The sequence below is a fragment of the Vanacampus margaritifer genome, chromosome 2, assembly GCF_051991255.1.
Source record: "Vanacampus margaritifer isolate UIUO_Vmar chromosome 2, RoL_Vmar_1.0, whole genome shotgun sequence".
NCBI classification, from domain to species: domain Eukaryota; kingdom Metazoa; phylum Chordata; class Actinopteri; order Syngnathiformes; family Syngnathidae; genus Vanacampus; species Vanacampus margaritifer.
In genome coordinates, this window is record NC_135433.1 from 4,301,085 (window position 1) to 4,328,321 (window position 27,237).

Here is a 27,237-nt window from a genome sequence, read left to right on the forward strand (position 1 = left end):
AATTTAAAGGCTAGTGAATTTTTTTTTTCATTTTTTGTTATCTTGCAGGAGAGTGATTTAAAATGTTATGGCTGCTACGAAAAGTTTTGTGGAAGTGTCCATCAGCGATAATAAATAACATCACTTATCACTCAAGGTAAAGCACTGCTTACTTTATGAGTTTTCTATTAATCTTTCAACCTCACTTTATGGGATGTTTTTGCTGCCGGGTTTCATGGCCGCGGCCACCTTTAAATGAGTTGGCCGGTATTAACCTGGGTGACCAGACGTCCCTTTTGGCAGAGACAGTCCTGTTTTTGAGCCTTGGGTCCCGTTTCCCGGCGTTTTTTTGCCAACCTCATTGTTTTGTCCCGCTATTAGGCAGATCCCGTCCCGGTGTCCTGTTTTTTGCCATGTGTATGTCAAGCACACGGTTGTCATAGCAATTCATACAATAAACCCATTAAAGGGAAATTGAACTCTTAATTCCTTCCTATTTACTTCCAAATTCACGTTTCCATTGTCATTCGCATCCACATCTAATTGGTAGCAAAATACGCATTGACCAGAACTAGTACTTCCTGCTTTCGTATCTAAGAATCATGGGAAATGTAGTCCTGATGTAGGTCATGTTTGTTGTTGGTTTTTTTGTGTTTATTTCTGCTCTTTTGTGTGTGTGTGTGTGTGTGTGTGGTCTTGTTTTTGTTACATAGTGGGGCCATTTCGGGATTTCACATAATTGTGGGGCCCACCCGTCCATGTGGGCCCCCACAAGTTTAGACCTCTTTTTGAGGGTCAAGACTTGGTTTTAGAGTTTGAATTAGGTTATGGTTGAGGTTAGGGTAAGGAATAGGCTACGGGTAGGCAATCATTTTTGATGGTTGGGGTTAAGGGAAGGGGCTTGGAAATGCATTATGTCAATGAGATGGCCCCACAAAGATAGTAAAACAAACGTGTGTGTGTGTGTGTGTGTGTGTGTGTGCTCTTTAATTCACTTGAAACCTGTTAAAAAATCCAATACCCTTCACCTTAACCGGATACTTCAGAGTCCCGCCAGAGTCGCAAAGTTGTCGGGAGACCAGAGGAAGGATCAAAGGAAAGAAAGATGACACAAAGTGAAATCCAGCACCAACGAGACACCACCTACCACCCACAGTTACAAAACCAGAATCTTTCACCAACCCCTTTTTACCTGTATATCCATCTCCATATAAGTCCTACTATCAATGGCGGTATATTTCCAATGTTACAATGTGTGACCAGCGTAAAAAAATTATTTTGGACCAAACGAGATTTATTGAATTAGTTATTTTAAAATAAAAATAGGTGCAAATAAATAAATTGACACAACTCAAAATTATCATTAATATTTTTTTATTTTTGTTTACGATTATCCCAATTTTGTAATCATTGAAATTGTAATTGAATTTAGATTGAATTGCACAGCCCTCGACCAGCGTGAGGTAAACATCACAGACAGGTTCCAATAACTGTTGGGAGTCCATTTGCTTGTTTGGCGCTGTTGAACTGACAACCGAGATAGCATTTAGCATTAGCGATGGCCACCCTGTCGGCCGTCTGCAAAGATGTCCTTGTATAAAATAAAGTGCCCCCTATATGTCAAAATTGGAACTAAAGGTTGATCTAGACCAGTATTCATCTGAAATATGCTCTGTCTATTCATTTGTATAAAAAACAACGGCAAAATTGAATTGTGTAAGCCACTCTAGTTCTCAGTGGCTCAATTATTGACGATATTACAAAGCCTGTCTTCTACAGCTTCTCTATTTCCCTCCATGCCTGATGACAACAGATGACTGTTTTCAATTTCTTGTCACAAATGAGTAGCACTCACATTTTCACATTTTTTCACACATTAGAGCTCGAGTGTCAGGGCCAAATGACTTTGGAAATGAATTACAAGTGTGACAAGACCGTCCCCTTCCACCCACAAGCATGATCCGTTAGCACATGACAGGATACATGACCATGGCAATGCTAATCGCACGGCGATGTGAGTCAGCCTCCGAGTGCATGTTGCTTGTTCACGTAAGTTCGGCTGAATAAATACATGCGGCTATGAGATCCTGCTGTGCACAAAAGGTGCTTGTCCTTCTGCGTTTGACCCATTTAACGGTGATATAAATAAACAGGTGATGTGTTTTCCAGTGCTCAGCTACTGGACTTTTCTGCTCAATCTTCTCGGACATTTAATGTGATGCATTTTCCAGAAACAAAACTTAACCCACCGTTATCATGCAAACTTTAAAACAGATGGGTTTTTTTCTCTCTCTAACAGCTTCTTCTCCTTGTGATCATCAACACCTCAGGTGTCAAATGTCACACGTTATGAACCTTCCATGCTTAAACAAAGTGTTAATGCCAACCTTTTGCTTCTCTCCACTGACAAATCCAGAAATTATCTACAGTATGTACTAAATCAGGGCTGTCCAAACTTCAAAAGGAAGTCAACCTTAAATATTTCTTGACAATAACATGTTTTATGTGACCTCACAAGTCTAAACATGACATTTTGATTAATATTACATTTGTGGAATATGAGTTATGAAGCTAAATCCAGCCCTTTTTATCCATCTCTGGGGGCGGCCATTTTGCCACATGCTGTCGAGTGAAAATGACATTGCAGTTGCTCGGGGCTCAGGCAACGACCAATCACAGCTCACCTGTTTTCTGAAGCTGAGCTGTGATTGTGTTTTACCTGAGACCTGAGCAACTGTGATGTCATTTTCACTTGACAGCAAGTAGCAAAATGGCCGCCTTCTGATATTGCTAAAAACTGCTGGATTTTTGCTGCTTAACTCATATTCCACTAACACAATATTAACCAAAAATACTGTATTTAGACTAGTGGGGCTGCATAGAATATAATATTGTCAAAAAAAATTATTAGTAAAACCAATCTTCCACCCAATTTTGTATTGTTTATGAATTGTAATTATTAAAAACAACTGCTACATCACAGTGTTCTGTTTAGAGGTGATAAGCAAATTTTGGAGTGGTCCGCAACCAAGTGACTTACTAGAAAAACCAAAACGAGACAAAGCAAGACAAATCTGCAGTAAATTGACATTTTTAGGACCATTAATAAAATGGACACTGAGAAGAAGTTTTGGCTTATTAGCTTTATTCACTTTAATGAAGAGAAATGTTGTTTCTATTTTAGTTTTCAATTTCTATATTAGTTTTCAATTAGTTGTTAGTTTCTTTGTGTGTGTTTTTTGCATATCATTAGCATAGCAACCCCTCAACTTGTTCAACACTCAACACTTTCATGCCCCACTTTAAAAAATCAAAAACATAAACATTTTAACAAGAAAGAAAGAAAATAATGATGTAGGGCGTGCCAAACATTATTTTGAGTATATATATATATATATATATATATATATATATATACAGTGAGGAAAATAAGTATTTCACCCCCTGGTGATTTTGTGAGTTTGACCCTTTACAAAGAAAGGAACGGTCTATAATTTTCATGGTAGGTTCATCTTAACAGTGAGAGACAGAATATTAAAAAAAATCCCAGGAAATCACATTATATTAATTTTAAACATTTATTTGTCTTTTATTGAGGAAAATAAGTATTTCACCCCCTAGCAAAACATGACTCAGTACTTGGTGGAGAAACCCTTGTTGGCAAGCACAGCGGTCAGACGTTTCTTGTAGTTGGTCACCAAGTTTGCGCAGATCCCAGGAGGGATTGTGGCCCACTCCTCTTTGCAGATCCTCTCCAAATCCTGAAGATTTCGAGGCTGTTGCTTGGCAACTCGAAGCTTCAGCTCCCTCCACAAGTTCTCTATAGGATTAAGGTCTGGAGACTGACTAGGCCACTCCATAACCTTAATGTGCTTCTTCTTGAGCCACTCCTTTGTTGCCTTTGCTGTATGTTTTGGGTCATTGTCATGCTGAAACACCCATCCACGACCCATTTTCAATATCCTGGCTGAGGGAAGGAGGTTCTCACCCAAGATTTCCCGGTACATGGCCCCATTCATCCTCCCCTCGATCCGGTGAAGTCGTCCTGTACCCTTAGCAGAGAAACATCCCCAAAACATAATGTTTCCACCACCATGCTTGACGGTGGGGATGGTGTTCTTGGGGTCAAAGTCAGCTTTTTTCGCCCTCCAAACACGGCGAGTCGAGTTGATGCCAAAGAGCTCGATTTTAGTCTCATCTGACCACAGCACTTTCTCCCAAGCCTCCTCTGAATCATCCAGGTGCTCATTGGCAAACTTCAGATGGGCCTGTACATGTGCCTTCTTGAGCAGGGGGACCTTGCGGGCACTTCAGGATTTCAATCCATTACGGCGTAGTGTGTTACCAATGGTCATCTTGGTGACTGTGGTCCCAGCTGCCTTGATATCATCAACAAGCTCCTGCTGTGTAGTTCTGGGTTGTTTCCTCACCTTTCTCATGATCCGGTTCACTCCACGAGGTGAGATCTTGCGTGGAGCACCAGACCGAGGGAGATTGATGGTCAATTGGTGTGTCTTCCATTTTCTAACTATCGCACCAACAGTTGACTCCTTTTCACCCAGCTGCTTGCTAATGGTCTTGTAGCCCATTCCAGCCTTGTGCAGGTCTACAATCTTGTCCCTGACGTCCTTAGACAGCTCTTTGGTCTTGCCCATTGTGGAGAGGTTGGAATCTGATGCATTGATTGATTCTGTGAACAGGTGTGTTTTTATACAGGTAACGGGAACTTAATTAGGAATACCAATTAAGTAAGAGGACTAATGTGTGTGCCTCCTGGTCACATGACCGGTCTGTGGGAGCCAGAATTCTTGCTGGTTGGTAGGGGGTGAAATACTTATTTTCCTCAATAAAAGACAAATAAATGTTTAAAATTAATATAATGTGATTTCCTGGGATTTTTTTTAATATTCTGTCTCTCACTGTTAAGATGAACCTACCATGAAAATTATAGACCGTTCCTTTCTTTGTAAAGGGTCAAACTCACAAAATCACCAGGGGGTGAAATACTTATTTTCCTCACTGTATATATATATATATATATATTTGTGGCCCACCTCCCATTTTTTTGGTGGCCCACAGAGAGCCCCCAAGCCACAGCTTGGACACAACTGTACTAAATAAACAAACAATTTGATTTTTTTCTCCAGAGAACAGATTCCAAGTGGACTGCACCCCATGCTGGTTTATAACCACAGTAGGTGGTAGGATTTTTTGTAGTGACGCCTCTCTGGCGAGTCATGACTCGGAGACCTCATGCGGGGCTAACGACGAATTTATGGAAGGTAGGCCAGTGTGAACTCTTCACACTGCCACTGGCAAACGTGACACTGGAGGTCCAAAAACTGCGGGGTGGGGGTGTTTTATTTGGCTCGGATCCTTACGCAATTGGAGTCATTTCCTCAGCTGGCTAGGAACGCTTAGAGTGGATCTCCAGCTGTGACAGCAGCTGCGGTTGTCTCGTCAAAGGATGAATGTGGAAAATCATCCAACTCTGGTGTGTCTTGTTTGTAAAGAATACAGTCCGAGTGATACATAAAGAATAGTACACAGTAAATTCTGTAGAGTCAATTTGACTCTATTTAGAGTGGCACCAAATAGACTCAGTTTTAGAGTAATATTTACACTTGGAAGAGATTAAAAGAATTGGGGGGGGGGGAAATAAAAGTCATTCAAGGGTTGAGGAACGAGCTCATGACCTTGAGCTTGGGAGACAGCAGATCTAGTCAATGAGCCATGCAGCTCTTGCTGTGTGTTAGTATATCGCTCGTGTCAGCTGGAATCAAAACTCCAAGAGACCAAAAATCATGTTTTTGGTCTCCTCTTGGAGATAAGCAAACAGTAGGAGTGGCATAGCTCAGGTGGTAGTGTGGCATGCTGAACAGAGATGGCAAATCCTGATCCAGAAAGTCAAAACCCTGCCACAGTTTGGCTTTAGCTCCAGGTGCTAGCTAGTTAGCTCCCTAGCTAGCTCCCATGGTGCTCGTTTACCTGCTAGGGAGCTAGCTAGCTAGCATCAGGGGATAAAGCCAAACTGTGGCAGGATTTTGACTTTCTGGACCTGGATTTACCACCTCTGATGCTGAAAGTCATGAGTTCATTCCTCAACCCTTGAGTGACTTTTATCAATATATTTTTTCCAATTTTTTAATTTTACTCTCTTTAAAGTGTAAATATTACTCTAAAACCGAGTCTATTTTGTCCCACTCTAAATAGAGTCTGATTGACTCTAAATAGGGTCAAATTTACTCTACAGAATTTGCTGTGTAGCACTAAAATATAGTCTATGTACTCTACATTCAAAATCTAAATAATAAATGAAGACGCTAGCACTCACTACTGGAACGACATTGATGCAATGCATGTTTTATTCATGTGGTCGTAAAATGCACCATTCACATTCTGATACAACAGTATTTGGTTGATCCAATGGAGTCACATTCGTGAATAACGACTGCTGTTAGATTTGTGATCGGATAAGCGATCATGCGGAATTCGAAAATCGTAAATATGGGAGGCTCCACTGTTTTGTGTGAGGTCACCACACTCACTGCATTACATCAATACTTTGGCATGACATAACAATTTGCCTGTATCCAAACCTATTTTAATGCCTGAGTGTGACACATGTATCATCTTTGCATTCATCATCTTCTTCCCTTCCCCAAAATGAAATCTTTATTAAATGTGCATCAATCCAGCCAAACAAGGCGCTTGGATCGATGCTCTGTCGGATTAGCAGACGAGTAATCGATACGCGCTCAAGAAGAAAAACGTCATGCACCTCGCAGTCACAGCAGATCAATGCGGATGAAAATTTGGATGAATGAAGGTCAAAACATTTTTGGGATTCTTCGCTCTGAGATCAATTGTGTCCTTAGAAATGACCACAAATGCACACTGCAGGTATGCGCAATATTATGCTGCTGCCTGACTGAGGTGAATAAAATATCGATGAAAATGAACGTTTTCATCCAAAGAGCCTGCAGACTGTTTGCACGCTTGTCGAGAAGCACAGAGAGCAATGAGGAATGTATGAATGATGTAGGAGGACGGGACGATAGTAGCGTGCCTCTCTCGGCTCTGCGGCGAGTGGGAAGAAGACGAGTGGCAGAAATGGAGGAGATGCGGGGAGGAGGTGAGGGGGTATAATAGCTTTCTTTCCCAGCAGCAGTGCTTGCAGACAGCCAGGCACCTCCCAGGGGTCCCCGTCGTTTTTTTTTTTTTTACCATCTTCCTCACTTACTTCACCTGTCCTGCATTTTGTTCCTCCCTCCTTCAGGTTCACCTTCCCCGCCGTGCTTCTAAATCGGACTCAAAGTGGGAAGACGGGCCTTCGAGTGCAGAATACCAAGCAGATGCGGAGACAAGAAACTAAAGCAGAGAGAGGAGGGGGCGCTGATGTCACAGCTCAGACCAGACCCGCCGGCTAAACAAGGTTACGCCACTCGTTCGTGATCCATCATCCTATTTTGCTTAATGCTATCAAGTGCTGCGTCACCCATTCAAAACGCCACAGCAATAGATTGCGTGTGATACTAGAATGGGAAGTAGAGGGCAAAGCTCTGCCAAGGCCATCCATAAATCTATTTTCCTTAGCGCTTGCAGCCCCAGATGACTTGAGGGACTTGGACTTGACGCCAGTCAATCACAGGGCACATCAAGACTCCAGATTACCCTAAATGAGGGATGGGCAACTGGCAGCCTTCTGAGAGACCCCTGCATTTAAGAAAAAAATAAATGACAATAAACATTCATCATATGTTTTCAACAAAAATGGGGGGGAAAACAGGAAAGAAAAAAAAAATCTAAAATATATCGGAAAAAACAGAGAAAGTAGTTTTACATTGTAATATCACCATTTACCACTAGATGGCAGAGGGCTCAGTTGCGCTTACATCAGTTACACCGCTTACACATGTATACTGCCCTAGACTACAACATTAGTAGGCCTAATATTTTTTGCAGATTTGGAATGATATAAAATAGTACCTCAATAATACTCAAATTTTGAGTGAGTTGATTTATGTGGGGAAAAAAAAATGTACAAAGTGAGTAAGTAAAGTTGGGGGTAACGCACAAAAGCGCAAACAATACTAACTGTATGGACGCATTTATAATTTAGGGCAGGCCAATTTACTATCTTAACATGCTAGTATTTGATCAAAATTACGCAAAAAATCAAACGTGTTCAACACACAATGATAATTTATTTGAATATTAATATTTTTTTAATACTATTCTAGACAAAAACTGTCACACATACTAAAATGTGACTAAAACAAAAAAGCATTTTGTCCAAATGTCTAAAACTAAGATAGCTGCCAAAAATGCCACTGCTTGTAAACAATAAACAATGACAAAGAGGATTATCAGTGCTTACTCTGTATCCAATAATCCGAGTGTGCCAGAGGAGACAAATCCTGAAAATGAGTCTGACTCCTTTTGTGAGGAAACGGCCATGGCACACACACACACACACACAAAAAAGAGGCAGGAAATGTTGTTTTTGACGTGTGTCTGTGCATGATCAGCTGGCTGTGGTATTTCAAGGAGACAAAATTCAATGAACTGCAATTTCTGCTGTTGGAGAACACACACAGTTTCTGCATTTACTGTTAAAGGATTAGGAAAGAAGGCAATACATCCATCCATCTATCCACTGTAAAAAATAAAAATGCAAATAAAAGAGGAAAGTGAACATTATCTCTCACTCACATTCACACCTATGGTCAATTTTTGGGGATCAATAATTAGGACAAGTATATATTATAAATATATATAATAATAAATAAATATATTGAAAACTTTGGCAGCGTATGATGTTCACACCAAACTAACATTCAAATGTATGTTTGCTGCACGGCTTTAAGACATTGCTTGTGTAATAAAACTGCTGCTTTTACAAAAAGAAAAGTCTGTTAGAATGAAGACCATTGTTGAATTCGTTAATTAAATTTGCTTTCTACTAATTACAATTACAGCATCTTTTTCTTCAAAATCCTATAGTATCTTTGTGGGAGGGTACGCACACTCAGTAATGTGGTTCAAAACCGAAGGGAGAAGAGTTATTCAAGGATAAATGGACTTGACTCTGCACTCCTCTGTGAACGTCCCTGAGCGCTCGCAAACTTGCAAGAATTTAAATATTTCATGAGGAGGAAATCTTGCAGCTGGCATGAGCCAGTAATTGTGCTGCTGTGATCATTTCTAACATTAGATCATGTTAGTCTACTGCATATGAATAGGGAGATATTCTGTTTAATTTAATCCAAGTTTAATTTGTTCCGTGACTATGTTCATAACACCAAACACTCATCTCAAATCATCTCTCCCAATTGAAATGAATGGAAATGCTATTAATTCTTTCCAGCCCCCATAACCCCCACGACCAAAAAAAAAATTAAAAATCCAATGTGATTTTTAATAAAGAAAGTCTATAATACTGTACTTTATAAAATCATAGAGAAAAATCAAAATTAAATACAATGTAAAGATTTAATTTGTGCATTATAATTTATTCATTTTGGCTCCCTTTGTGTGCATGATTTGGCCATCCGGAGGCGCTACAACAAAGTCATGCACACACAAAAGAAGACGAGTTTCAAAACTACTGCAAGTGACTCACTCGGTAAGCCGCAGTAATATTAGTGGTTTTTCGCAGAGGATAAAGAATATGCCTGAGTATTGTTATTGTCTGTCTACTTGTGTTGTGCATCTTTTGTGCTAAAATATTCATTGCTTTGTGTTAGCAGCATTAAGCTAACGGACTTCAAGACAAAGTTATGTGGTTGTTTTAAATACCAATCATCCTGTTGAACCACATTAAATTTGTGTACATTTGGTTCCCCTCTAATAAGAGAATTATATTACTATGAGCCTCACAATTTCACAAATTCATATTCAAGTCATGACCAGACTTTGAGCAGAATTTGTAAAAAAAAAATACAATAAGTTATTTTACAACAAATACTCGTGGTGGTAACATTTCACCTAGTTTCTGGCAATTCCCTTAACATCATCGCAACGCAACCCAGCTCAGAGTTTACTTTACTTAATAAAGGAGACTTTAGAGGAGGTGCCTGAAGATTTGCATTGTGGGACATTCTGGAGTGAGAGCAGACGTTGCACGAGCCATGCATTGATATTCATATGAGCGCCAGCAGTCAGGGTTTAGAAATCCGTTTCGAAGTCTGTTTATAATGGGGGGGGGGGGTCTGTACGGCTGGAGCAGCTTTGGAAAAGTGTGGAAGGCCTTGTATGGTCCACAGCAGGTGGGATCAACCCCTCAAGCCCCCTAATGACAGGCACACTTGAAAAAAAAAATGGGAAAAAGCATGAAAATGTTAAGTACGGACATAACTGGGCGGTATATTTAGATCACAAGAAATCCAGCAAAAGCAGCAGGTCCTGACTTGACACTTGACTTGGGTGATTACAAGGCCCCCATACATCCCCCCCCCCCCGCCACCAGCCCAACAAACCCATCCTCCACCACCGCTGCTAAACGACTCGGGGCCCCTCGGCTCGGCACAAAGACGCGGCTGCTCGTTTGTCAAGCGGAGGCGCAAAAACAGAGAGGGGGCCCCTACTGGTTCCTATTCAGCCCCACAGAAGGACATTATAGAAATCCCAGCCGCGGCTGTCCAAGTGGGGAGGAGCTGGGCTCGCACCTGTCCCTGTAGTACGGCCGCCTCAGAAGAAGACAAGATAGAAGCGACCATGCCAGCTGTTACCGCAGCAGATATTTGGTGCTTTCTACCAAGAGCAGTGCTTTCCTCATCTTTTTAAAAATGGTCACACCACAACAATTCTTTAGCTTGAAAACAAAAAAAACAATGCAAGGCCGCACTGAAAAGTAAAATGATCAGAAAAAAAAGTCATTAGCTTACAAGAATAAAGTTGGAATTTTAGCAAATCAACGTAAATCCCTTGATCTTAACCGGATACTTTACAGTCCCGCCAGAGTCGAGAAGTTGTCAGGAGACCAGAGCAAGGATCAAAGGAAAGAAAGATGAAACAAAGTGAAATCCAACACCAACCAGGCACCACCTTCCACCCACAGAGTTACAAAACCAGAATCTTTCACCAACCCCAGATACATCTAAATTCCAACAGATTAGGGAGAACCCAAGAGACCAGAGGAAAGACTAAAGGAAAAAAGAAAGGATAGATGAAGCAGAGTGAGATCGACAAACATCAACCTCCACTGATTCAGCGACCAGTGGGAGAAGCAAAATCTTTTTGAGTTTCAGTAGATGCTGGTGTGGTGGATCTGGCATGCATGTGAACCTCCACTAAAGAGGGGAGCCACATTTGCAACATTTTCAAAAAAAAAAAAAAAAAAACAGAACTTAAGATCTGCCATAAATATAGGCAAAAACAGATTGTTTGTTGTTGCGAGTTGAACTCAGTGCCACCATACAGTAGTTAGGAATTTCCAGATGAGGTCCCCAGGGAAGTGGCCCTGCGGCCTTCGCAGGGAAAAAAGTATCCAGAATGGATTTCCGATTCCAGTTCTTGTCATGTTTATAGGTGATATTGTGTCCAAATGAAATTCCGATATAGGAAATACAAAAACTATGGTTGAGTAAAAACTTCAGCGCTAGGTCGTACGCCCATTTCCCGTGGGGGCTCGATTTTTAAGATTCCAATTCCATTTTTGATTCTGCTTGACGATTCGATTATTTATTGATTATTTTTTGGAAAAAAAGATGAATAAACATAGATTAGCATCCACTTTTTTTTATGTCTTAGTTGTATCTGTAAACATGTTTAAAAGTGAAGTTTTAAGGTCCACGTTCGAGGACTCCTCAATGGGGTCCCCAGAAAAAAAGAAAAGAAAGAAAGAAAAACGATTTGAAAATAAACACCCAAACATTTTTTTACATCATCTTCTGTAGAAATCTACAAAATACAACCTAGATGATTCTGTGACAATAATGTCCAACTCCAGTAACATTTCAACACTGATCTGAACTCTGAGCACTCAAAAACTCCTCCTCCCTGCCTCAGTCAAAACAGACGCAGCCAGTAGACTGCTGTGTGACTCCCGTGAGCAGAGTCAGTGTGGTCGTGTGAACGTAGCAAGTGTTGCTTTTAAGTCATGGTTCGTTCTGTACATCTTTGCAAGTTTGTTGCTTGGCGCGCACGGAAATGACATCCTCGTTCCACACGGAACCGATAAGGGAATCGTTAGCAAAAACGGCAAAAACGATGGCAAGGAATTGAAACACTGGGAGCCGGTTCTCAACGAGAACCGGTTTTCGATTCCCATGGAATCATTTCGTCACGGAATTCCTAACAGCACAAAGCCAAGTCAAGTTTATTTATATTCCTCAGACCCGAAGAACAGCATATTTGTTCAACCATTAGCATTGCATCATCAAAGAGAGGAAGCCATTTTGAACACTTTAGATAATAAATAAATAATTTGTAAACATAACACCCACACACGTGGACTGACCAATAGTATAGATATTTAAAAACATATTTGAATTGTGACTTATAAGTTTTGGGCCCAGACCTGTTCCTTGGATTTAATACTCCATGTGATGACCTGCAGAATGTGGAAAGCTGTCGATACAAGCTGATTTGTTTTGTACAGGTGAATATGTGAAATCTCACATTCTTCTGTTCCTTCATAATCTAAAGTCCATCTGTTGCTTCACTCATTACTCCCCGCTCATGTATATGACACACGCTGTGTTTATGTGAATTCCGATCCCACTTGTCAAACTTTAAAGTGGCTTTATCTTCACAGCAGATGATAACACACCTGTTTCTATAATTTAAAAAAAAAAAAAAACTTATCTAAGGGGATTGTTGCATTTCCCCCCTGTTGACATGAACAGGATCTTCAAAGAAAATCTGAATGACACTCCTCTCCGCTATCACTGCATTGGGACTAATATTGATTGGTAGGTCGGGACCAGTCTCCAAGTGTTCTCACAGGATCAAGGCCAATCACTATTTATTGCCCGGCGGTGAAACATGTCACACAAAGGAATCGAGAGAAGTGGTGGACTCCGTATCTTCATTTGATTGAGCCGTGATTGCGATGGAATGGCTAGTTACTGCCCGATAAATGAAGGCACAGAGTGATATGAGGGGCAATCATCATCACTTGCAATGTGAGCAAAGACTAATAAGAGAAGGAGCTTGTCACTGGATTGCCGCAAAATGGGGTTCATTGATTGGTACGGGAAACTGCAAAATAGGGTTTGGGCTTAGAATTGAAAAAAAGTTCTGTAGATGTATTTGAATCGGTTTCGATTAGGCATAGGAATTCATTAGAATATAAAAAATCCGATTCTGCAATTTCCGATACTGCTTATTGACACGATTCCTTGTCGAATCTCAATGGGTGAGATGAAATTATACAAATGATCATTTTGATTAATGATCATCAAATATATCATTATATGATAATCTGTAAGATGCATACTGCTGTGTATTATGGACAAAAAAAAAATGTATATCCCAATAACGATATATATCCTGATAGTTTTTTCCCTTTACAATAGCATGAAATTGATGGCCATTTTGACTGATTATTACCCCATCAGTACCCCATATCAAAGTAAATGCACATCATTTCATTTTCATTTCATTTCATTTTATTTGAAAGGGACAATGCACATTGATGAACAAAAAATTAAGTGTCATGTTTGGATCTGTTTTCCTTGTGTGTCTTCCTTGTCTTAAGTGTGATCCAATCAGTACCCTCAGCCACTTGTGTCTTGCCCAGGTGTGTCTTGTTGTGTCGTTAGTGTCTGTGTATTTAGTCTGCTGTCTCCCCTCTGTCTGTGCCGGTTCATTGTTTTTCCTCGTGTCATGCTGCCCGTTTTTGCCTCGTCTTTTCCCCATGTCACGCTGCTTGTTTTTTGCCTTGTTGTTCCCTTCATGTTTTGGTTCTAGTTTTCGTTTACCTTCTTGTTTTTGGTTTAATTAAATCCCTCTTTTGATTGAACCTCTGCCTCCTCGCCCTGTCTTCCCGCATTTGGGTCCTCAAGCTCCCCCATCCTGACATTAAGCAGCAGTTGCTAATTTAAATCTGTAGTCCCCTATACAAAAGTACATTAAAATACACATTACATTGACGTAACTATATAAACAATAAAGGATGATGTTATACAGTAAACATTTTTATATTCTTGCATTTGGTGTCATTACTCATTTTCAACAAAAGAGGACTCATTAAGCGTAATAGTCAGGCAACAAACAAACATTTCATAGGAATCAAATCAAAACCAAAACGTTTTTGATTGGCCCCTTGTTAGGATTAGAGTTTGTTGTAAAAATGCCTTAAAAAGCTGCAAAATATATTTTATGGATTTGACGGTTTGTTGCTGGGTTAAGGTTTCCACAAAAGGTTTTACTAGCCACTTTTACTGAGGTCCATCTTTGCCAATGTTTTCCAGGTCTGTGACTGTCTTATTTCAGCCAATAGGTCATACGTCATTTGCCCCACATTGTGTGCCGTTCACGGGTCCATGGAATGTCGAATGGGAACGCGGACAAAGAAGTGTCCGGAATTTCAAAGATAAATTGAAAAGATTTCCAACCGACAAAATCTATCAAAGTGTGTTTTGACCATTTTGATTAAGGTGTCATTGTAAGACGGTAAAAAATACTTTTTACCAAAATGCGATTGTGATATATGTGAGCCGCTAGCCGTGGCTAGCTCTGGTTAAAAATAGATCTGGTGGTCAAGATTTTGAGATCTCGCCAAATACCCTCCTTAAATTAAGGTCTCTTATTTTCCTTTCCCAGCAGCCCAAAACTTGAAATTGTTGTTAAAGTGTACGAAAATAAGTGATGAATCAACAATGTTGTTGTTATTGTTGTTGTAACATGCTAGGGCTAGTAGCTAGCGCGGTTGGGGAACTAGCTAACTTGGTTTAACCCTGGAGAAGCCAAGAACCCTTTTCTTCTTTGGAAAATTATGAATTATACATTAAATGACTGCTATAAGTTCACTGAACACCAAAATGTATGTTTTTTCAATTTTAACCCTTTTTTTTTTTAACTAGCTCAGAGTTGCTAATTTATCAAAATATATATATATAAAACATACTCCTAGGCATTCTGCAGCATGATATGAAATAGACTAATAAAAAAATAATAATAATTTCCCATCTGATGGTTTGCTGAGAAGATGGTTTTGTTTGGATTGATTTCCAGCTCAACAAAACAGCATGTTGCCAGCCATCTTGTCACCACCACTCTGGCTCATGTAAGTACAATATTCATCCACTAGATGGCCCCATGCAGGGGTCAGAAGTGGCACTCTGGACTTTTGAAGTTAAATCTGTAAAAAAAAAAAAAAAAAAAAGGTCTTTGTTATTTGAGTAGCAGAATTTATAGGGGCCAAATTTGACCCCGTGGGTTCTCCAGGGTTAAATATAACCCGTGATTCTTCACCTTGAATTCACAAATGATAAATGCACATAACAACCAATAAAAGCCGAAAGTAAAGAAGACGCAAGAATGTCCGTGTTTTGGGAGCCATCCTACCTCAGAGCATATACTTTGCCATGTAGTCCGGTCCGGGCAGTAACATCGGCAAACGTTTCAACGTGTATCGCTGCAAGGAATGTTGAGCTAAATCTTCTGCATACATTTTGCTTACACAACGATAAAGGAAGCTGGGGGTGACATTCATCCATAACAAAATAATAAAATAATAGCAACACAGCTGAGTCCGCTGGAAAGTTAACCCACCGTGAGGGGCGGAGTCGCGATACCATGGCGTATAGGGAAGGAGACTTTCCAAACTCAAAACCTGGGGATTCGGCAAGATCCAAAAGATGGTCACTAAATGAACATTTTTGACTGATTGAAATTCATGTTTCTCAACAAATCTTCCATCACCCAAAGGGCCAGGAAACATTCCTACGTTATATCGGAGCCCTGTCTGGCAACCGACAATCCGACATCAAGCACCTGTGGCTAAAGCTAAACTGTGGCAGGGCTTTTACTTTCTGGACCTGGATTTGCCACCTCTGCAATTTATACTATAGGAATGGAGCGGAACAGTCAACCTGGTCGGGCAGACTTGCCATTTTAGTTGTTATCAATTGTCAACTGTGAATAAGACATAGAAATGCACTGAACCAAAAACAAACAACAGGAAACTAAAGAAAAAGCAAAGAAACGAGATGTGGGAAACCCCACATGACCAACATTCCTCATTTCATGATCCGTCTAGATTTCACTTTCTTCCTTGGAAACATGCTCCGACATGTCCAGACTGGAGAGGAGGAATAATCCCCCCCACACACACACACACACCTCACATAAAGGGAACTCTTACCCTACTGTTATGTTGTCATCATTCATGGGGGCTTTAGCCTGAAATACATCATCTGTTGGGGCTTAAGGAAAATCGGGGTCATAGAGGCGTTAGGGAAGCAATTGTGGGTTTTTTTTTTTTTTTTTTAAGGTTATGAGTGACACAAAAGAAGGTTCACAGATGTGTTATGGTTTGGTTTAATCGTTTGGTATTTAGGGTTGATGTAAGATAAGACTTTTGGGTGGGTTTGGTTTAAGTGTTGGATAAAGACATCTTAAGAGTTTGGTCTAATTGTTAGTGTTGACGCTAAAAAGTTTCACAGACAGGTTTGGTTTAATTGTTAATGTTCCTATGGTTTGGGTTAAAGGTTTGGCAAGATAGGGTTTTCGGATGGGTTGGGCGCTGAAGCTAGAGAAAGGGTTTAGTTTGGTTTTGTTATGTTTTTGTATTGTTTGTTTCTCACCTGTGTCTCTATCCTCGATTGCCTCATGCATTTAATCTCGTGTCTTATTCCGTCTCCATAACAGTTTATTTGCTGTCACGTGCCAGCTTTCCTTGTTCTTGTCACTGACTCAAAGGCATTGAACCGGTTTGATGAGTGATCTTGTCTTTTTGACTGGCTACAGTTACCAAACTGTCTATGAAATAGTTGTTTTGGAAACTGTATTTTGACTCGTAAGTCTTGCATTTGCATCCTAGTCCTTGACCTCAAAGGTTAACATATGTGTTTTGGTTTGATATCAGGATTCAACGTTAAGAGTTTCAGCACTTTTGGAAGGGTTATTAGGTTTTGGTGAAATTAAGGCAAACATACAAATTCGGGTTTGTAACATATGTGTTGTGGATTTGATTTACCTTTGGTTTGGGGTTCCACCAGATGCAGTTTTAAGACAGATGGAGATGGTTTGTAGCAAAGGGTTGTATCAGGGTTGGGGTTGACACAGAAACGCTTCACAGACATGTTTTGGTTTGATCTATGGGCGCATGATTTGGATTTGCTACAAAATAAGGGGTTAACAACATGCTAGGGTTGACACAAAAGACGGTGTTTGGATTTAGGTCAAAGGTTTAGGGGTTAAGGTTTCCACCAAATGGAGGTTCAAGTTTGGGCTTTCAGACAGGTAAGGGTTTGGTGTTACACGAAAACTTAGGGTTGGATATTTGGTATAGATGGGCGAGTGCCAATACCAGGGCCAGAAGATCTATACCAATTATCTTATTGGTGAATAATTTGTCAAAAATAACCCACACGGGTGACCAACTAATAGTATTGATTTTTTATTTTATTTTAAATTTTTTTAACTGGCCAAATTATGATATGTGAGGTATCGGACAGTGCTGGTTCTGGCAGGGCCACCACCCGAAAAGGCTTAACGCTATAACCCTGCATTATTTTCAGTTTCGTGACGATCTGACTTGAAAAATTGACCATATTTCTTATCAAGGGGTGGGGCTACCTGGAAAATTGTCAGGCTACCTCAATTTCCCCTGTTAGGAGCCCGGCTGGCTCCTTAACCTGGCTGGCTAAACCTCAGGCCTGATATTATTAGTAATTATTAGTATTGAGACGATACCCCTTGCCTTATTTCAAGGTATCGGGTACTTGTGAGGGCACACCGATACTAAGTACTAGTGAAATTGGTTTCTTGGTATCAATATCAGTGAGTACTCAAGAGTTACTGGTATCAGTCTGAAAAAAAGTGGTACTGAACATCCCTAATTGGGTTCCATGAAGAGATGCACCGATACCATTGTAGTGCTGATACTGTCAGTATGTGCTTGGTACTTGTTATTGGCAAATACTCAAATGTAAGTAGTTGTACTCTGATTGATAAAAAAAAAAAAAAAAAAAAGTGCTAGCAGTGTAGCCTAAGTTTGATGTAGCAGTTAGGGTTGGCATAAAATAGCTTTGACATGTGGTGGATTAATTTGGCATAAGAAAAAAGACTGAATGGAGAGACAACAGATGAAGGGTCAATGGGGGGGGGGGGGCAGCTGGACCAACAAAATCGCTGCGGCAGACAGAAAACTTTATGAATATGTAAATGACCTATAATGTCCGATTTGGCGCCTGCCTGCCAGCGCGTGTGTGCTTTTGTATACGTTCATGCAAATCTTTTCTTCTTTCTAAGAAGGGGATGTCTGACCCCAAGGTCGCATAAGAGACCCTCCCCATTTCACCTCCCCCGTATCCCGGACAGCTGTCAGCAGAGACCTGGACACAGAAAGGCCCATCTGTCACCTTCCTTCAAAGGTCAAGCCCGTGTGTATGTGCGAGAGGAAAGCTTCTTTTCACATGGCTAATCTCGACTGTTGTTCACCCCCCCCCCCCCCCCACACACACACACACTTGTGAGGTTGACGGTTAATGTGTACTAGCAAGGCCGCCTCATTTGTTTTTTCTGAGAATTTATTTCACCTATTTGCCTATTCTTTTGGCTTTTTAATAGCACACGTGCAAGGCTTTGTGGTCATGAAAATGTGAATTTGCATCCTGCGACTTTGATCACGTTAATTAGATGGCTCGCATTTCAAAGCCACACTATTTTGGTTTTGGGTGAATCAATTATTCATCCGACTACTCGAGGAGTAAAATAGCTTATTTGAAGTTTTCGTGACACTTGGATGGCTTAAAAGTACTAAGATTAATACGGAGACACATGAGGGCTTTGCAACTATTTGAAGAACACTGGACCCAAACAAATGAATTAAGTGATACTTAACTCTTTGGCTGCCAAAAACGTTAAATAACGTTTAGTAAAATCCTATGGAGGAGTGCCAAAGACGTTAAAAGACGTTTGTTTCAAAACAGAGGTGAAACTAACTATATTCTATTGTTGATTACTGAAAAACGGAATAAGGTAGAAACAAACTTTTTTTTCTGATGAAAGATGAGAGTCCAATCTTTCATTTGGTAGTATGTGTGTTTCCATAGTCCAAACACATAATTTTCTATGGACCTTGAAAGATCAGTCAAAATGCTTAAAATCGGCTGGCACTGGCGACAGACAACCCGTTTCTGAAAACGTCTGGCAGTCAAAGAGTTAATATCAATTAAACCACATATGTGCATTATGTCAGACAGAGAGCAAATTTGACACTGCCAATAAAGCACTAAATGGGTAGAAAGTAACAAAGGAGGGCATACAGGGAAGATTTGGCTTTCGTGTTATGTAAATGGTTTATTGCAGGGGAACAAAGACGTAATCTGAGAATAAAGAAGTTCAGAAGCAAATGCGTAACCTAGAAAACTGGCCCTCATTTCAAAGTTACACATAATGCAGCACTCTTTTTTTTTTCCAAGCATAATCATGACATTGCAATCACGGTTGTGGGACAACAGCCGGACCATTTAAGGAAGCAATTGTGAATCAATTTCACTACACACAGACAAGACAACAGAATTGCGGATGTTGGCTAAAGGCGGGTTTTCTCTGCTCATTCTTGATGATTCCTGCATTTTGTATTTTATTTTCTTTTTCTTTTTTTCCCATGTTCGCACAACAAGTGATGGAACACAGACGTTGCTCATCTATTGCAGCTAATATGAAGATGAGGGTCCTCTTTTCCCCCCATTACATATAGTATGTGTACATGAAGTTTGACGTCTACATTTGACACATGACAGCGAACACCAGTGATAATTTCGTCGACGAAAAATGTTCGTCAAATTTCGTCCCCAAAAATTTTTTTTCCAGATGAAAACTAAAATAGAAGCCATTCATTGCGACGATAACGATAACTACAACTAACTGACAATTTCATTAATGACTAAAACAAAAGTGAAAAGAACACAACCCAATCAGAAGGAATGAAACGCGGGTGGGAGAAAAAAAAAACTGTTCAGTGTTTACTACACTTTATTTAATGTTCAAACATGTTTATATTCATTGCGGAGCTGTAAGATTAATCTCAAGTAATTATGCACTTTTTTTGTTTAGGTGAAAACTAAGTTATATTATTGTTAGTTCAACATGTTTAATTGAAACAATTAATAAAGACTCCGTTGTATTAACTGTGTCTTGTGTGTTAAACTACAGTTATAAATAAGTGTGTTATAATTTTCTGGATAAAAGTGAATGAAAATATTGACTAAACTGTCAATTTAATTGACTAAAATTGCTCTTTTTTTTCCATTTACTAAAATTGCTCTTTATTTTCATTGACTAAAATTGTATTAAAACACAAATACAATCAGATGACTAAATTATGACGAAAACTTTAATTAATTTTAGTCAAATGACCTAAAACTAAAGGAAAATTTCTTGTCAAAATTAACACCGGCTAACACGCACTGTTAGAGGTACTCATAGGAGCATGGGGATGCTAGCTTTGCTTTAAATTAATTACCGGTAATGTAGCCTAATGCTAACAAACAATGCAAAACATCATAGAATAGCTAATGAAAGCATCAGTGTTGCAATATTCTAAAACTTTAAGCAATCGATTTGAACACAAACGTGTATATACCACAATACCACAAGCATGCATTATTTATCCTCTGCAAAGAACGACTTGCATTACTGCGGCCTACTGAGGAGCTTCGATTGCGACTTGACTATGTCAGTATGTTTACTGCCCCCAGGTGGCCAAGATGCGCAAACCAGAACGAGCAGCACAATGACAACTGAATTGAAACAAACCATTTTATTTATGTCAGTACCGTATGCTATCCTAAAGCTCAACATTACAGAGTGCTATTTTTCTTATTATAAACACAGCACAAATGAGAGAGAGGCTGTTTAGGTGTTTTGGTGCTGCTGTTTTGGTAAGCAACAGAAGGGCTCAGCAGTTAACTAGTTAATGGCCATATATTTTCGTGGAAAAAGCTGAGGCCTCTAGGTGGAGGCATTAATTTGCACATTGATGATTATTCGGACATGACATCCATTAATAGGGAGCCACTATTTAAGGAAACGTGGCATTATAACAATAAGTAATAAGAACAAGATGTAATTGGATGTTGCACCAAAAACATACCTATCTTTAACGACTCACTCCAAAGGATAATAAATTGAACAAAGCTTCTTTTGTCAGTGCAAGAATATATCACAACTGCACCTTTGAATGCGGCCCCCTACGCAAACGGCACACATGCAATTTATTTGCAGGAAGTAGTTTCGTAGAAGGATGTTCTATAATTAAAGATGGATGGAAGGAACACAAGGCACTTGGGGAAGGGGGGGGTGGCTGGGGGGGATGTCAGAGGTAAAGCAAAAGGAAAGGAAGTAGTGGGAAGGAGAGAGAGGCACAAAGAGGCTTTTGAGAGTTGCTGTGGGCGGTTTGCAAAACGCTGCTGGAAGCTTTGGGGTTATTGCAATACATAATGTGTGTGTGAGACCGAGTGTGTGCGGCTATAAACAGTATGCTTGAGTGGCAAGCTGTCATCTTCCTGCGCCATTCGTTTGATTCAATTGCAGATTGGTGAGGCAAGAAAAATACACCGTCCGTTAAAGCAACACTAAGGAACTTTTAATTTACGTTGATTATGGCGGCACCATATGGACAAAAGCGGTAATGTTAGGCATAAAGGAAGACCACATTTCCCATGAGGACAAGTGCATTGCTTCGTTTTTGAGCTCACACACATTCAAATTGACTTCCGTCTTTGTTTCGAATGGGGAAAGGGGTAAGTGATGTATTCCATAAAGCAGTCAATACATTTGTAGATTTTTGTGTGGCAGTGTTCCTACTAGGGGTGTGCCCAAAAAATTGATTCTCATAAGAATCGCGATTCTCATTTAGTACGATTCAAAATCGATTTATAATGTCCCAAAATTGATTTTATTTAAATTATTTTATACTGTCTTAGTCTTTTTTTTCAGCACGGAGCCGCTCTTTTGAATGATAAAAGTGCCGCGAGTAGCGCGCTAACTAATTAGCATTAGCGAGTCAGACTGGAGTAGATCATTACAATTCCTTGCACATCTATAGATTGAAGCAAAAATCATTGTCAATCAAATAATTTTGAATCAATAATCATTCTTAATCGAAAATCGATTCTGAATCGAATCGCAGACCCAAAAATCGGAATCGAATCGTGAGACATTTAAAGATTCCCACCCCTAGTTCCTACCATCCTCCTCAAAGTTGCTTATTGCCAGTGAAAATGATACAGACCCCCTCAGGCCATGGCAAACTAGTTTTAAGTCGATGTTTCATCAGAAGAGATATGGAAATATTTGATTATGGTTGAAAAGTTCCTTAGTGCTACTTTAAACCGATTTTGTGGTCCTTTGGATTGTTTTTTTATTTGTTACAATGTCCATCGCCAAACCTATTCTTTACACCTACTTTGTTATCATTTCATAACACATAAAAATCCCCTTAATGGAACATCAGGGCACAAATACAGTACATCCTGTGAGACACTACTGTGGTCTGGTGTAGCCACTGTGTGGTATTGTTACTCAACGCCTCCATTTCTGTACATGAGGCTGTTGAATGGCCACTTTGCATAAATACTCCCACAAGATGGAGCTTTAAGAGATATTTGTAGTTCACCAAAAAGGGTATAAAAGTGGATATGAGGGAGGAAAAGCTTTCATAGAGAAGAACATGTCTGCTTTTGTAACAATATTGAAAGGAAATCCTCCATCCACTGCGCCGCTGAACAAAAATGGACGGGCCAAACGTGACAGGCCCTGATTGCAGAGTGTGGAAAACATTTGCCACAACTGTCACGGTGCAGATCATAAAACTTAGCTGGCCATAGTAAAACGGGATGCATGCAACTAAACCTGACGGTACATAATGAGGCGTATCAAAACCTCAAAAGGTCGTCGTAGTGGGATGGGAATTGGGAAGCATGTGTATTTCCTGGCATCTTATACCCTCTACTTACAACTCTTCTAAAGCTAACCCATGTTTAATTTAACTATAGTGTCTGCCGAGGCATACCTGGACATGAGACAGAGAGAGGGGAAGACAGTGTGTATGTGAATAACCGTCTCTTTTGCATGTTTTGGTATGAGAGCTGGATTGCGGAATTACTTGTTAAAAGAAAACTAATACAATCAAACATTTATTGAAAAGCAGTGCATTTCCCCCTGCAATGACGTCGACTCTGAAGCCTAGTCTGGTGTCGGTACCAGATGTGATCGGGCTGCCAGATTGTATCGGTGTCGCCTACCGATTACGTCACGATACAGGATTGGCTGGAAATTATCCGTTTACAATTTTCAATAAAGTTATATAGGAGAAAAAATCGGTTGACGTTAAAACATTGGAAAGAAAATATGAAAAATGTCATTTAAATAACAAAATGTAAGGATTGAAATGCCAAAAATGGAAATAAACCAAATAATATAAACACAGGATAACTTTAAGATTGAAGAAATAATCAAATAGATTGAAGCGCCTTTGCGTTTACGAAATGCGAGAATCAGATGTGTTCACTTCAGTTTGGTTTCTTTTTTAGATGTTCACAAATCACAATACATCACAAAAACAGTCTTCGTAATAATAGGAACACATTAGCAATCTAACCTGACAGTTTCTGTCACATCACAGGCAATTAATTTGTGTATTTGTCATTTATTCAATCTATTTTCTAATTTATTCAATATATCTTGCTTTTATATTCTTATGTTTTTACATTTTGTTATTTAAATTACATCGTTAATATTTTCTTTCCTATGTTTGACATCTACTGGATAATATCCAGCCAATCCTGTGGCGTGCACGTGTTCGTTAAGTAACCCCGATCACATCTGGTACCGACACCGGCGTCCATATCTCCATGTACTTAGAAAGCCTTGAAAACACGAAAGAAATGTGAGGGTGAGTACTCCAAAGCAAGACTAACTTAACAGTCAGCCTAGCTCCTTTTGCTTCTTCTTTAACTACGACACTTTTACTCTAACTAGTGCTGTTCTTTTTCAGTCTAGATGACTTGCGGAGTTGCGGCACGATGCTGGTACGACAGATACGGTATCTGGTTTGGGGGAGGAGACTTGCGATTGTCGGTTGTGATATTTTTATGTGTGGTGAGCTGTCTGGGTCATCTTGAGTACGCCACATACTATAAGAGCAATAAAAACACACTTGAAAATGTCGCGCAATGTGTGGGGTCTCATATTTCAAAAAAACGGTTAAAATATTCAAAACCACACATATAGAACCAAAAACTAGTCAAGAATAAACAACGGCAAATGTTTGCCTTCAATTGCTTCAAGACATGATTATCCAACAACGTCACACAATCAATAGAATTTTTGACAAAAAATTGATTATTGAAAGGCAGCAAGTCAGACACTAAAGAGTACTCGAGTGGAAAAATCCTGACACAAAAAGAAAGAGTGAAATTCCGAGAAAAAAGCACAAGCAGAAACCGCACACGTCACAGAGACTCACTACTTGACCTTTAAACATCCTGCTTCCTTTGCCACAGTGTGGTTAAGCTACCGCTAAACCAGAGCACATTAATAATATCAATTATACTTAGATGGAATTTCCTAATCGACGAGGCTTGTAAAATACATGTTTTTCTTTCTTGTGGATTTCAGCATTCTCTTAGAAGTGACGGGATGCTCCAAGCCAAATGACAAGTCAACGGATGGCTGGAATGTAAAATGTCAGAAGATCAGAGGCCGACAGAGGAGGGGGTACAAAGAGAATCCCACCCGATACTGAGCCTGGAAACATGCAGACCTGTGCAGATGTGTGACAAAATGACATGATTATGTACAATAACACAGTGGACGGGAATTAATAAGCTTTGGCTTCATCCCGTCAGCCCTTTTTCTTTTCGGGTCCGAAAGGGAAAATGAACAATAAAAAACAAAAACATTCCAAAAGTTGCAAATAAGCTAATGAGGGTTTTAAAAGCAGGCGGTGGAGGAGCGTAGTCACATCTTAGTTGTTTGCTGTTCTTGAAACCAACTTGTGCATGATTAAAGCAAAAGCAAATGTTAAATGACACATTTGTTTTTGCTTCTCTACCGACGCAGATGCTAATAGCTAAGTGTACTTTGCCGCTGTATTCCTTAAGATTTATTATTGTGAGTAAATGCCATAAGTTGAATTTATTGACTTATACCATTTGTGTAAAGTGCTAGCGCGCATATTTGTTTGCCCCTTTTTTATTTATGTCACGTCAGTTTGTGCTGACACGTTATTTCGGGTCGTCTGCTATCTAAATACTATTGACAAGTCTCATGTAGCAGATTCATTTAACTATTGAATACAGTCATTTATGTAACGTGGGTTCATTGTTGTGTACGTACTAGATGCATAATGCTTTAATTATTCTTTGTCTGCAAATCATCAAACAACCACAAAATATTTTTCACACAACATATATATTTAATACACTCGTATGCTTGAGAGCTCATACTGCGCTCCCATTGGACGTGTCATTTGAAACAGCACTGCAACTAAAAACCACAATAATAAACAGTGTTTAAATAATACATGATGTCTGACTGTGGCAATCAAACGTCTTACCTTCGATGCAGCTCTTGTGTTGGATGTATGGATTATATTACAGTATAGTACAGTATAGTTGACAGAGGGATAGAATTGGAGTGCGTGTGCTTTAGCTTTACAAAACTACATTTTCGACCACACTGCTCCAACATCAGCCCTCGTATCTGTCTCCAAAAAATGTATTCAGAAAACGAAAATGACAGCAGATGGTCGATTGTAAGGGCAGTACTTTTGGACTGACACACTTGTAACACACTGGCAGCCTTATCCCCCTCCCCCCACCCCTAGTTGACTGTAAAAGCTCTTTAATGCTATTGTACACAAGCATCTGACAAAATTACAGTGTGCTGTGTTATATAATCACAATTTAGAGGAAAGAGCAGTGCACATGAAGAAGATGCAGGCTAAGATAAGCATGAGAGCATTGCAACTCGTCTGACTTAATCCACTAAAAAATATATTGCAAGCAAATGTAATCCGACCTTGGATTTGGAACAAATATATTCTATTATCCAGATTTGGAGCCAATTTATTGCCTGTTGGCTATGGCAAAATAGTTGTTTGCCATGATATAATGTAAATGTTGTACTAACATTATATATATCATATAATTGAAAGCACAATGAAAAATTGTGTGCGTTCAGACATTTAACCCCTGGGCGTTATTATAGATTGATTAAATTCTTGTAATTTTTGCCAAAATCTGGCATTTCCTTTGAAGTGTGATAACTTAGTCATTTATGAATATTTTTTTCACTTTCAACCGCTCAAAATGTTCACTGGCATCAGACTTATCTATTCATATATAGTTTTTTTAAAAAAAGTTTTTTTTAATGCCCTCTATGGACAATAATAGCAGTATTTTGCTAATAGCAAAACTAACTATGCTGTATATATATATAAAATAAAAGAATAATTTATATATTTCATATGACAAAGTTAGAGGCTCAAACAAGTCCCTAAGTCATAACAATAAAAAAATTTTATGCATGCATTTTGTATTCATTTATTAGCCTTTGGCGCCACCTAGTGGATTTTTGTGTTAACACTCTAAACACACAAATTCCTCTATTTTCATGTTTATGACTCATCAAAGAAGCGATTGCATCAGTAATCACGGAAAATGCATTATAACACATCAGGTTTACAGCATCTCAAAAACTGACTTATAATGGGAGTCAATGAGCCAAAATCCGGCATTATTACAACAACTTCGTGTAAATCTCCTCCTCCTGTTTGGTAATAGTTATAAATTACAGCATGGCGCCAATTTGAACTTCTACATGTTTTAACAATCCTGGTAAAATTTCAGGTCCCTAGTGTATTTTTTTCAAATGCTTTTTCTTTGATGAAAAACAGAAAGGCATAAAAATGCCAGAAAATGGACAAATAACGCCCAGGGGTTAATGTGGCATGATCCTACCTTCTACAGCAGGGGTGGGCACACTTGGTCCTCGAGGGCCGGAGTCCTGCAGGTTTTGGATGTTTCCCTTCTCCAACATAGCTGATATATAATCAGCTCATCAGCAAGCTCT

At 39.5% G+C, this 27,237-nt stretch overlaps 2 long non-coding RNA genes across 2 annotated transcripts in view; one reads left to right on the forward strand and one right to left on the reverse strand.

Moving 5' to 3' along the window:
• LOC144044290 (uncharacterized) overlaps positions 1-27,237 on the reverse strand; it is a 52,420-nt gene that overhangs the window by 6,541 nt on the left and 18,642 nt on the right. The gene's annotated exons all lie outside the window — the stretch shown is intronic.
• On the forward strand, positions 6,986-25,346 carry LOC144044292 (uncharacterized). Its single transcript, XR_013291243.1, has 3 exons — positions 6,986-7,114; positions 7,259-7,414; positions 24,781-25,346. It is a non-coding gene; the product is annotated as an uncharacterized LOC144044292 (long non-coding RNA).